Raw genomic sequence first — 13,377 nt, forward strand, 5'->3', positions numbered from 1 at the left:
TAGGGAAAAAGCACTATAAACATTCACAAGACATTCCGAAAGGACGGTTCTGCCTCTAGTAAAAACAAGGCTAATTCTTCAATCATATTTTATTCCAAAGTGAAGGCGGTTGTCATTGTGTGTATATTTACCTAGTGCTTTATATAGCACCTCCTGATGAATACATTGTAAGGACCACCAAGATGAGCTATCCTTATCTCTGCTGCATCTCCAGAACCAAAAGCAGTGATACCATGAGAAATAGCTCAGGGTTGAAGTTAAAGAATTCAATTTGTAAACACATGCATAACTAGAAGCATATATTCTACAACTTTTGCTGTGTCCTTCCTGATAGTACAATAGCTCTCATTGCCTTTACATCATGTGTGTACTCAAGTCTGGGTGTACATCTGAACACAACAGCCCACCCTGCAAAAAAAAGAAATTATAAGCAATATACTAATAAAGAGAGAGTCCACCTAAAAGATACAAAGCACGCAGAATCCCCCAACCTAAAGAACCACATGGGTGAAGACATCTACAATACCTTCCACTCTCCTGAAAAGACCGTCCTGAAAATTAAAGCTTTGGTTCCAGAGGAGTCTCAAGACAGACGCCCAGGGGCTCCGGAATGCTAAGGCTGCACTTGCTGCATGCCAGGCTTTCACAGCCTTCTATCATCCTTCCATCTTACAAAAGGCAACCATAAAAATGAAGGGCATTTACTGATGGGAAATTCTCTTTAAAATTTCTCCATGCTTCATCTCCTACTTTATGATCTCTGTATCTCATTTGCACCCTCTCAAAGATGTAACAGACAATGAATACAGACCTGGCTCATGTTTTACAATTTTGCAGGGTAGGATTGGAAGATGTAAAATATGAGCCTATCTTAGAAAAGGGGATTGTAAAGGACATCTGTCATAGGACATGTGTGAGCACCCAAAATCTGGTTCTTTCTTGTCTTCTTTTAAGAGGAAGGGGCTGTCTTTGACCGCTCCCCATACCGTGAATCCTCCCTTGCGGCTGGATGAAGCCATGAGACCAGGGTCTATCACTCAGATGCAAGTGTTGATTAGTAAGTGAACTATGTGAGGAAACAAGCTGTGTCCAGAACATCCATTTTGCCGACAGAGGTGATGACAAAGGTGTAGCGTTCTGGAGTCAGAAGTGGCAGCAACTTTGTGGATCACAGCAGAGGCAATGTGATTCTTGGCTTGGCGGCAGCAGCAATTCTCTTGTCAGACTAGTCTCACGGAGTGTGCAAGGAAACGTTCGTGGAAATTTAGCATAGAGCATGTGTCAGCATCCTTTCAAAGAGTCTACAAGCCAGCTAATATCCTATAATAAATCCCACTTAAACCAGCTAGGGTGGACTCTATTATTACATCAAAGAAGCTCAGCAGATACAAAGCTCAGGAAAGGAAAGGTTTTGAAAACTGCAAAAGATCCCGGCCAGTGGAGCAGAAGTTTCATAAGCTAGTCCCACCCCTCTTACCACTCCTCCATCTGTATTACAGTAGGGACACTAAGCCAGTCCCTCTTCCGTTTAGGGTTATTTCAATCCAAAAAAGTAGTACAGATTTCTCTCTTGGTCCCAATAGCAGGTAAGTAACAGGTGCTTTGTCTTGTTAGACTAACTCCTATGGCAAATAGGGGATTTTGTCAACTACAAGAAGGCAGATTTTGTGAGCCGAATTGTGTCATCCTCCCCCTGACCCCCCCCCCCCCCCCCGACCCACCAAAATTCATATGTTGAAGCCCTAATCCCTAGTATTTTGGAATGTGACTATTTGGGGACAGAGTCTTTAAAAGGTGATTAAGTTAAAATGAGGCCGTCAGGGTGGGCCCTGATCCAACCTGACTGCTGTCCTTCTAAGAAGAGGAAATTTGGACACACACAGAGACACCAAGGATGCATGAGCACAGAGGAAAGATCATGTGAGGACTCAGGGAGAAGGTGGCCACGTGCAAGCCAAGGAGAGAGGCCTCAGGAGAAACCAACCCTGCTGACACTTTGATCTTGGACTTCTGGCCTCCAGAAATGTGGGAAAATAAATTTGTCATCTAAGCCACCATGTCTGTGGGAACTTGTCATGGAATACAACAACATACAGGGCAGTGACTGGACATGGAATCAACAAAGGAGGTTCTTGCCTTCATCCTGCTGTGACCAGCACTGGTTCCTGGGTAACTAGTTAAAAGAACTTTGAACTCATCTCTGCACTGTCTCTTCTCTCCCTACATTGCAGATGCACTGCTCTCTTGATTCCTCAAACACACCAAGCTTTTGCTCACATCAGCGCGTCTGTGTGTGCCACACCTCGGCCCAAAGCCTCTTTCCCACACTCTTCATCCGGCTGGCTCATTCTCGGTCTGCAAGTCCTGAGACTTTGTGTCTTTCTCTGAGAAGCTACCCCTGACCATTATGTCCAAAGTTATTTCCTCTCAGTGCCTTGTCTTTGAGCTACTTACCACAATTTTAATGATTCTTTTTGCTTCCTTGGTATTTTGCTGTCTTCCTTGGTAAAACATAAACTCCATGAGGGAGAATACCACGTCTACCCTGGTCATCACTGTATTCCCAAAGCCTCGCAGAGTGCCTGCTCCCAGCTGGTTCTCACAGATGCTGATGAATAAATCCGTGAACTGGCTCTTGAACTCTAGTCCACTGAATGGTATTGGGCTGACTATAGAAACCCCAGGAGCTTATTCTTCCCAGGAATCTGGGAAGAATAATCATCCCTATGATTCTGATTCAATTGGCCTAGGAATTTAACAAGCTCCCCAGATATTTGTATGAACAGCTGGCTTTGGAGCCCCTAAACTAGATAACTTCCCAGAGCCGCTTCAAAACTAATTCATCTCCATACTTTTTCCCCCTTAAGTTATCATATAAGCTATTTCAAGATAGAACAAACACTGTTGGTGGAATCACTAAGGGAGAGCCACTACCATCGCCATGTGATATGACACCAAGCATCCAAAATGGAGCTTCTGTCCAAGGATCAAAAAAATTCAGGGAGAGCTATGGCATCACCACGTGATAAAACACCAGGTGTCCAGAACGGAGCTTCTGTGCGAGGATGGAGCAGACAGACACACTGACTCTCACACCTGAGACTAAAAGCAAATGATGCAAATGTCCACTCTGGTTATCTCCTGGTAGTGAGTACACGAGTAATTTCATATCCTTTCTTTTTAGCTCTTTAAAAAATGTTACACAATGAATATTATTACATCTTCACCATGAAAAATAATCAAGTAACCTAAAAAAAAAAAAAGACTATTGCTATTCCTAGAACCGAACTGGATACTGCCATGATACCAAACAAACAAAACACACCAACATCCTAATGTTGAGGAGCTGGTCAGAAAGGCCCTCGAGGCGGTGAGTCTTCCTGAATGGTTGGCTGGAGCAATAAAAGGCATTCTGAAGTAGGCAGGAGACAGGAGCATGGGTATGAGTCAGCCAGGGAGGTGCTCCCAGAGGAGATCCGACTTCAGCTAAGTCATAAAGGAATGGAAAATACACTGGAGAGAAAATAAAGTCTTCTGCATTCTCATTGGGTGAAAACCAGAGGCCTAAAAAGAAAAACGTGTAAATGACACGGTAAAGTCCTGGGGCTGCTGCCTGCTGCAAAGCTGCATTACCGGCAGGAAACAGGCAGGGACGAGTTTCCTGCCAGCCCTTCTAGAACGGATAGCTTTGACTCACCTCCAGCACCTACGGGGAACAGGAAAACTCCCCAGAGCAGGAGAGATGTACAAAACATGCCTTCAAAGGCCTCCGCTTGAAATCCGTGGGAACTCTGAAACCCTTGCCATGTTACTGTCATGGAAAACTATAGCAGATACCTATCAGATGAACTCTGGATGTTTGTTGTCACCAGCAGTTTAATTATTAGCATTTTTGGTGAAACATATTGAACGACTTAGGCTGCAGTGCAACTACAGCCAATCCCAGTCCATTAATCACTGTACTTAGAGTGCTCATCTCAAAGCAGGTACATAATTATATACAGAGCCAAGAAAATTACGCATGTCCCACACAGTAAGGGAAAGGAAAATGAATTGAAGGAAAATATAATAAACTCTAGATCTCTTTGTTCCTGAATAATGTATTGTTCTTGTTTGTTAAATTGCTACTGGGGAGTTGTACAAAGAGGACTGGACTGTTGTGTTCACAACCCAGTATCACCAGTTAATAACAGGGGTATGGCGGGGTCCAGACACAACCCCTCTGAGGCAGTTTCTTCAACTATAAGACGGGAAGAGAGTCTTGCATCCCTCACTAGTTCCTTGAAATGATCAAGTGATATTAGAGCACCTGGCAATGACACCAATAGTTCTATTTTCCTAGATGGCTTTGGGTCAGACGGGAAGGTAGAATAGCACAGTGATTAAGAGCACTGGCTTTGGGTGTAAATTCCAGCTACGTTCTTTCTAAGTATGTGAATGTGGGCAAGTTATTAACCTCTCTAAGCCTCAGTTTCCTCATTTGTAAGAAAGAGGTAATAATATCTATCCCATAGCTTTACCGTGAAGAGTCTTAAAAATAATTCACATAAAGTGCTTTGCATAGTTCCAGACACATTACAAATTCATACAAATTATTATTACTTCTGCCTGAAGCAAAGATCAGCCTCAAGGCAACCCAAAGAAAAATACACCTTCCCTGACAGAAACTTTCAGGAATCCCCCCATCAGCTAAAGGGAGACTCACCTTTCTAGAGACAGAGGTGGTGTCCCTTTCATTCCCGTATCCCCAAGCACCTCCCATAGTGCCCTGCACACTCTGGTTGAATTAATGGTCCCAAGGCCATTCTGGCGGATTCAGAGAGCCCTCTGATAGAAGCAGGATCTCTATTTCCTTGGATCACCCCCAAGTGGTTCACCAGGGAATCACTTCTTCAAGGAGTTAACATGAAAGTACCCAAGCGAAACAATTAAAAACAAAAAAAGGGGAATATTAATGAATGCTATCATTAGGATGATTTCCCAACTTCCCTCTCTGATTTCTCACTCCTATACAAAATGTGCTTCCTTCAGAGCAGTGAATGTGCCTGACATTTAAAATGCACTCTCAAGTACCTTGAATAACATTGACCAGCTATTCTGAGCACCCAAATGATTATTTGTTGCCTGACCTGAACACTGCCAGACAATGAATAAACACACAAACTTTTGTCATCAGGTAGATGATGGCTCAGTGCTTGCCTTCTGTGAAGAATGAGTTATCTTTGGCTATGTAAGGTAACTACATTTATAACATTCACACTTTTGCTCATCTTCTCATTCAAGCAGTCACTTGACCAATTTAATGAAAGACACAATTTTTGCTTTCAAGGGGCTCTCGGTCTAATGAGGAAAGCAGAAATAAAGTCATTGTTAAAAGGTAGGGCTTTATAGTAAAAATAACATTTAAATCTCAGTTCTACTTCTTGTTGGAAGTCTTAGAGAAAATGACTTAACTTCAATTCTCAGTTCCTTTACCTGTGTAAAACAGGGAAAATAGTACCTGCTGGTCTCCTCAAGGGTTAGCGCCTTTTTAAGAAGAGACCAGAAAGCTAGCCTGCTCTCTTTCCACCATGTGAAGACACAGCAAGAAGACAGCCCTTTGTAAAGCAGGAAGAGGGCCCTCAGCCAAGACCCAAACCATGCTAGCACTCTGATCTTGACTTCTGGCCTCCGGAACTGCGAGAAGTCAATGTTCATTATTTAAGCCATCCATCTATGGTGATTTCTTATAGCAGCCTGAATTGAGTAAGGCACTATTAGTAGTAGCGGTAGTAGATGTGCAATGACTGAAACATGTGGGTTGGTGTCAGAGCACAGATTAAGAGTAGCCAATTCACTAGTAAGAAACAGAAAAGACCTCCTGGAAAAGGAGCTACCTACCTAGAAATAGTCAAACAGAAAAGAAGAGGGAACAGGAAGGATGGCAAACCAAACACATTTTGCCTGCAGGCTCTTTTACTATAGAGGTAGGAAGAGGATGTAGCTGGATGGCCCACACCTCTGGATTCTCCCCTTTGAGTAGCAGTTACTGCTTATCTCATGCAGGCAAACGCTTAAAGCAAAGTACCGGGGCAGGAGAAGATTCATTGTACAGGATTTCTTGCAATCAAATCAACAGTGCTTTGGGTACATGACAGAAGGAAAAAACAACTTGTTCTCCAAACTCATTTTGTTTGTAAAATAACAGCATTGGTTACGATAGGATTTTACCACAGCCCACAGTGGGCTCTCCTCCTAAAATATCGGCATTTTTGTTGATATCGGACACTGGCAATGAATGTGATTGCTTTTACATAGACTTTTACTACTGTTCTTAAACCATTATTACTTAGTTCTCCTTCATTTTTATCTTCCTCCCAACTAGAAGTTTTAAGTATTTTCAGGTCAGGAACCTCTGCCTCTTCATGTGTCTTCCACAGCCCCTGCCTGGCAGAGGGTATAAACCTGTCAGAAGAATCAATAAATGCTGATTGACTGAAGAAAAAAGAAGAATTCCTTAGCATCATTACTAAGGCCAGTTTGAAACTGGACCCTAAAAGATTTAAACTGTAAATCTTTATCATTCCACAACGTGAAAACAAAAACCTTAAAAAAAAATTTAATAGTTCTATGACTTCTCTAATTGGAATGAACTCAAGAATGATTCTATTTCAATAGGAATGTTACACAAATTGGAAAAGTGTTACATTCTCAGAGCAGTCTGCAATCTTCTCCAAGGAATGTAAGTGTAATCCTCTTAAATATTTTCTAGCCTTTGAATTTATTTTTATTCACAATTACCTGCCAAACTCTTATCTTCTTACTTGTATGTCCTTGCCCTTAGCATAGAAAACTACAGGTACACTAGTTTTAGAAAAATGTACCAAGAGCAATATGTAATAGGGACAGAAACAAAGCTAGGAGGAAGTTATCATCTGAACCTTGTCAAAGGAAGGGTAGAGCTTTACCTTCTATTTCTAGTTGAAAAGATTAGACTGATGAAACCCCAAATTACTCCTCTTTCTATGTGTTTACAATTTCAGTGGAATTTCTTGACTCATAAGTTAAAGTGGAATACATACCTTTTTTGAGCTCACTTTACTATAAGCTATAAATTAATTCCTGAGTCATCACCTGCTACGATGCCTAGCCACTAGGAATTCAAAATATCTTCTGTTTTCTTTCTCAGAGTCTCTAACAAGAGAGCTTCCATTTGCATCTGCAAAGCTCTACTAAACCATAATATTTCCAAGTACTCAGGAAGCACCGAGTTCCTAGATTTGTTATTACCTCTTTAGAAATTCCCATGTGTAAAAAATACTACTCATGACCAGATTATCAGCTTGTAAAATAACACGACAATAGCAAGTTAGTTACCAATCTATATTCATTTCATGGAAGCTTTACAGAACATCTACACAAGACATGATGTACGCTAGACCCTTGTGATCCAGGATCCCCTTATGTGAAACCTCAGGGACCAATGTATTGTGTAATTCAGAATTTTTCCAGGTTTTGAAAAATAAGTTGAGTTAAATATCATGTATTACTAACTTTCTCAGGCAGACGTCAGTCAGTGTCTAGTTGGGCTTCATATTTCTGCGGCAACATGTATGAATTTTACATCAAGGGTTTATTGTCAAATGAATTATGAAAAGATTTAGATTTCGGACATTTGGGGATGTGGGGATGGCAGATAAATAAGATACAACTTCTATATCAAGGAGCTCATAGTCAAACAGCAGCAAGATATTTATCCCTCTGAGTCAGTTAATAAGCCTTTATCAATCAGCTCCAAATTCACCCTTCCATGCTCTGTTCTGGGATGCTGCGCTGGCACTCTGCAAACCACATTTCTGCTCTGCCAACTGCTGGTTCTTCTGTCTGCCATAGGGATGCTCCTGGGAGACGGGCAGACTGAGGAGGGAGATGGGACACACTCCTTCTGGTCTATTGCTGCTCCCTTGTTGCCTCTTATCTGCTGGCGGTTCCTCTGAGAGTGAGCCAGGCAATGCTTCTTCCCCCCAGGCAGTGGCAGGACCCTCTAGCTGCATTCAAATCCAGTTGGCTGATTTCCCCACACCTGCACAACCAGCCTCACCCAGCGATCTCAGGACCAGTTGGCTGGCCACTAGATCTGAGGCCGACAGGGACCCTCTTCTGAACTCAGCAAGAGCAGCACCCTCTCCTCAGGTCTGTTTCAGTTCTGTAGGATTCTCCTCTAAATCTTAATAACCTAAGCTCTTCCCTACAGTTGCAACATCCATGATACTTTAGTATTCTCTTCTCGCCTTGTCAGTTTCCTAGGTAACATATTTATAACTAGCTAACAATTCTTTATATTGAAGTATCTCTGTTCAAATAACTAATGTGGTTACTGTCCCAATTGGACTCTGCTTCATACACTATCTGCAACATGCTATAATAAATATGAGAACACAGATTATGGAACAAAATATTCTAACACTGGAGCTAGGGAAAGATCCTGAAAGGCTAGTAGTACTAGAACCTTACAGGACAAGAAGGAATTCACCTAGTAGAAAATGGGGAAAATAGACATTCTAGTACAAAATGCAACAGAAGAACCACACAGAAAATGCAGAGTCTGCTCATGAAAAGAATTTTTGCAGGGTAGGGAAAGGCGGCAAGGCTGGAGGAGAGACGTTTTGCTGGTACTAAGAAATGTTTTCTGTAGACAATAGTTATTGGAGACTCATATGCAGTTCCCTGCTTTGGATGGCACAGCACTGATGGTAGTGTAGAGGACAGCTCATAGAGGAAGTAGAGCATAGAGAATTTTGAGATCAGTCAGAAAGCTTAATGCTAAGACAAAATCTTCCCTCTAAAGATTTATATAATTTAGCAGAAAATTCAGACATAATTCACTAAATACTGTATAATTAAATACAACTAGTTCCCAAATTTTGGGCCACACTCATTGGCAGCAAACAATGGAATTTTAGCCCACCCCAAAAAGCGATAATCAGACAACTTTAATTTCTCAACCAAAGATTCTTATTGAAAAGTATTTCCATAGGGCTGGTTCAGTGGCACAGCAGTTAAGTTCTCACCTTCCGCTTTGGTGGCCCGGGGTTCGCCAGTTCAGATTCCGGGTGCGGACATGGCACCACTTGGCAAGCCATGCTGTGGTAGGCATCCCACATATAAAGCAGAGGAAGATGGGCACAGATGTTAGCTCAGGGCCAATCTTCCTCAGCAAAAAGAGGACGATTGGCAGCAGATGTTCCCTCAGGGCTAATCTTCCTCAAAAAAAATGGTATTTCCACATAGATCCAACCACCCTCCCACATACGCACACATAACCACAATGAAACTTGTGATGATGCAAACATTAGTGGTGCTAAACTTTCCCTTTATTGAAAAGAAAAGTTCCTTAGAGAAATGAATAGCACAACAGGACAAACTCTTGCAGTCCAAAAAGAAGTACCGACATAATGCACTGACTACCAATTTCTTAACTTGATTTTCGTTGGACTCCTTTGGCACTTAGAATTTTAATACAATTACCATCTACTCATGTCCTTACACTATCTGTTATTTTATCTTCTCTCTTAAGCTAGATCATAAAATTATATTGTCATGGGGAAGTATCACATGTGATAATATTTCTATATTCTCCTACAATCTGTCACAATGAGTAAAAACTCCTAAAATATTTGTTGACTTGTATGCTAAAAACGTAATATTTTCAGATATTCACTTAAAGAACTCTATAATAAATACTACATGGAACTATTTTGTTAGAACAGCTCCCACTTATTTGAGGTGAATAGTGTGTTTTAGGTACCTTTATTTCCCATGAAAATAAGCATACCCCTTGCTCATAATAGGCACACGATAAATATTTGCTGATTTGAGTTGACTGAGGAAGAGAATTGAAGGTCTTTAAAAATATTTTGAAATCAGATTTTTCATTAATTTAGGATCTGGACAATCAGAGTTAATAGACAATCTGGATTTGGTAAAAATAGTTAAAATTTTCAGAACTCATTTTCATATTAAATGAGTTGTTTAAAAAAAAGAGATGAGGAAAGCTTAGGACACCTTGGCACATTTCCACAGATTATTTGATGATCAAAGACATCTGGTTTTTTTGATTATTTATGGAATTCCACCCCAAGCCCCACTTGATATTTTCAAACTATGTTTTGCAATATTTGGACATTCTCCAAGTGGCTGGTTTAATTCACATTCCCCAAACACTCATCTTAGGGAAAAGTTTGATTATTATTCCCTCATGGTTACACATAAGTCCTAAATTCTACTTAAAGTGTGTTCAGGGTTTTATGAAACAAAATGAGATTTTTAAAAATTCATTTTTCATTTAAAACTGCAATTAAGCTTAGAATCACCTTATTTGTCAATTTGTCCTACGTCTCATTTTTCTGAATATAATACAGGTGAGAACTAAACATTGTGCAAGGTTTATTTTTCAGGAAAACAAAAACTTATGTTTAACCAAGAGATGACTAAATATACTATTTCTTAAAGGTTGACAAGTACAAGTATTCTTTCCAATAGCATAAAACAAAGATAGTATAGTTTGGAGATTCTTTTCTCCAAGAGATCTGTTAAACATAAATGGCAAGGCGTGTAGTACAGTAGTTAGACATGTTTGATTTTATTCAACTTGAAGCAAAAATGGGAGAAAGGAGAGAAAAGTCAATGGGACAGGGAAAGAGCAATTGGACGCCACCCAATACTGAACAAATGAGGTTAATGTCTACCAGTAGGCAGAAGTTCAAAACCCAAAAGCAGTGCACTTTTCTGAAGAAAGTAACCTTTGGGATAAATCTTCCTGCCACCTCCAATGTGGATGATTATGTAGTAAGTTAAGCTCTCCAAAAAGGAAAAATACTACGAAAGTTAGCCGAATATCCTATTAGCAAAAAATGCAACATATTTGGGTTCCTTGTGAACATAAAAGACATAAAAGGAACACTATTCACATCTACAAGATGGGAAAAAGAAATCACACAAAAGGAATCCAAATTAGAACAGTTTTCCCATTACACTTCTTATAGTATAAAAATAGTTTAAATATATAGAGGACAACTAGAAGGACCCACAACTAAGAATATACAACTATGTACCAGGGTGTTTTGGGGAGAAAAAGGAAAAAAATAAAATCTTTAAAACAAAACAAAACAAAAAAAAATATATATATAGTTTATAAAACAGAAAATTATGAATCGGTTTTGCCATGTGCTTAAGAATGACAGAATAAGTATTTAGAAAAAGTCTCTCATTAATAAATCATTTATAAGTATTCTATAATGAGTTGTGGTACCCACGTATTATAAAATCATGATCGAAACTATGGTGTGTAACAGACTGCCTTCAAAGGGCATCTATAATTTATTTATGTACGTGTATGTGTGGGTATTTTTTAACACGCCAGTTATTTGTCTTCAATATCATGGCAAGATTTTAGGCTGAAGGTTCATATTGGAAAACACCAAGTAACACTTATAATTTTCTCTATAATGTTCTCAAATATTTATAAAATATTATTCATTTTAATATCTTTGGGAAATAAAAACTATAATCAGCAATGCATAAAAGGTAGCTAAGAAATGTCAACGCAGTCCCAGAAAGAGAATAACAATAAACTTTAATTACTTTGTGGTAGGTATTCATTAAAAGTACAAGCCAAAGTGAGTGCAATTCTATTATATTTATTCAACACATTTACATAGACGTTACATTAATAAATTAATGTTGACAAATACAGAAAATTGTTCTCTATTAAATGGTATATTGATAGATGGAACAACTCAAGATACACAAATGTATTATTATTAAAATTTTAGGGTTATCAGGTATATGAATATAATTTTATCTCTCCTGTTTTTTTTAAGAGATGTTAGAAGATGCTTAATTAGTTGACATCCAAATCTGAGCTTTCATTAAAAACAAACCAGAAGATGCGCCCTGTCTCACATTCCGCCCTTTTTCTCTCAATATATTCTGCCCCAGCTGTATCTAATACCACTAGAGCAGTCATATTTTCTTACATGAAATACAAAGAGTCTACAATTCCCCAAGTAAATACTTCTTTCTATTATTAACTTTCTCCTATTTTGATTTCTAAGAACAAAGTATTACGAGTAACAGTCTTATTATTTTGGGAGAAACTTTACAGCTGCAAGCAGGGCACAGAATGACATAATGATTTAGGGACAATGTACCTGACTAGGCAGGATTGCTGCGGATTATCAAAGGAACGTGACTTAAGAGTTTGTCAGGTTACAAGGGAGAAAAATGCTGTAACATAGCTCCAACGTTCTTCCCCAAGGACAAGACGGCCAAGTAGCATGGAGACACTGGGGTCCACCCATTGTCTGTCTACTAAGCCAACTAGGGAGACAGGCAGAGGCTACAGAACGTCCAGGTAAAGGAAGGGCACAGGAGGAGCTCATACACTCACACATGTGCTTTTCCACGGAATCTGGGTCTCTGTTCCAAACACCTATCGTTACAACCATTATGAAATATTATAAAGCATTATAATAACATGCTGCCAGGCAGGATGAATGAGGTAAAACAAAATACTTTCTAAAAATTATACAAGTGAATTCCTGCACGCTTGTTCAAAAAATAAAACTATATGTATAGAAACTGAGGCAGACCTGGCTTACTTGCATTTTGTGTAAATAAAGAACCTGGAAGTTTTACTTGACCGAAAGTTCAATCTGAGTCAACCATGTTCTGTGGAAATATATTCACGACCAAAAAAATAATAAAAACTCATGTGATCCTTGGGCCGTGATTAGAACTACAGCAGCCAGTACAAAAGCCATTAAAAATCCCACTGTACCTGGCTTATAAATTATATTACATGTGAAGCTTATTTTCAAATTTTCGTCATAATATCTACAAGGGCACTGACAAACCAGAGCAAGCCGAGAACTGAACAAGACAGAAAGGGCTCTAGAGACCTTGTCTTCTAAGGAATAACAGAAGGAAATGGGAATTTGAAGACTATAAAAGAGAAAATACTTTACAAGTTGACAGACAGGTGGGGCCGTGGTTGAGCTAATTAACTTCTCTGTGCTCTAGTTTCCTAATTGGTAAAACAGAAATCATAAAGCACCTATCTCATCAGGCTTCGTGAAGATTAAATAAATTAAAACAAATACTGGAACAGTGCCTAGCACATAATTGATCTCAGCAAGGGCTGGCTATCATTAATAGCATCATCTTCATTATTTTCTGTGGCCTCCAGAGGGCAGAATTAGTAGCAATGGAGAAAAGTTAAAGGAAAACAAATATAGACTGAATATTAACTGTAAATCCCACTTTCCTATTTCTGGGATTCCTTATCTCCATTTTTGATCTACTCTAGTTGCAGGGACTTCATATAGTCCAGCTTTT

The 13,377-nt window shown here is 39.5% G+C and overlaps 1 protein-coding gene across 4 annotated transcripts in view; it reads right to left on the reverse strand.

Annotated features, from left to right (window-relative positions):
• The window catches only part of DOCK4 (dedicator of cytokinesis 4), a 432,596-nt gene that overhangs the window by 310,037 nt on the left and 109,182 nt on the right, over window positions 1-13,377 (reverse strand). The window contains exon 1 of one of the 4 annotated variants that reach the window (XM_046670235.1): window positions 3,326-3,360. The exons of the other annotated variants lie outside the window; for them this stretch is intronic. The gene's annotated coding sequence lies outside the window, so the exon portion shown is untranslated. Of the gene's footprint in view, window positions 1-3,325; window positions 3,361-13,377 lie in introns of those variants that run through there. 4 annotated transcript variants of the gene reach the window in all.

This window comes from Equus quagga, chromosome 8 (genome assembly GCF_021613505.1).
Source record: "Equus quagga isolate Etosha38 chromosome 8, UCLA_HA_Equagga_1.0, whole genome shotgun sequence".
In the NCBI taxonomy this organism is placed as follows: Eukaryota; Metazoa; Chordata; class Mammalia; order Perissodactyla; family Equidae; genus Equus; species Equus quagga.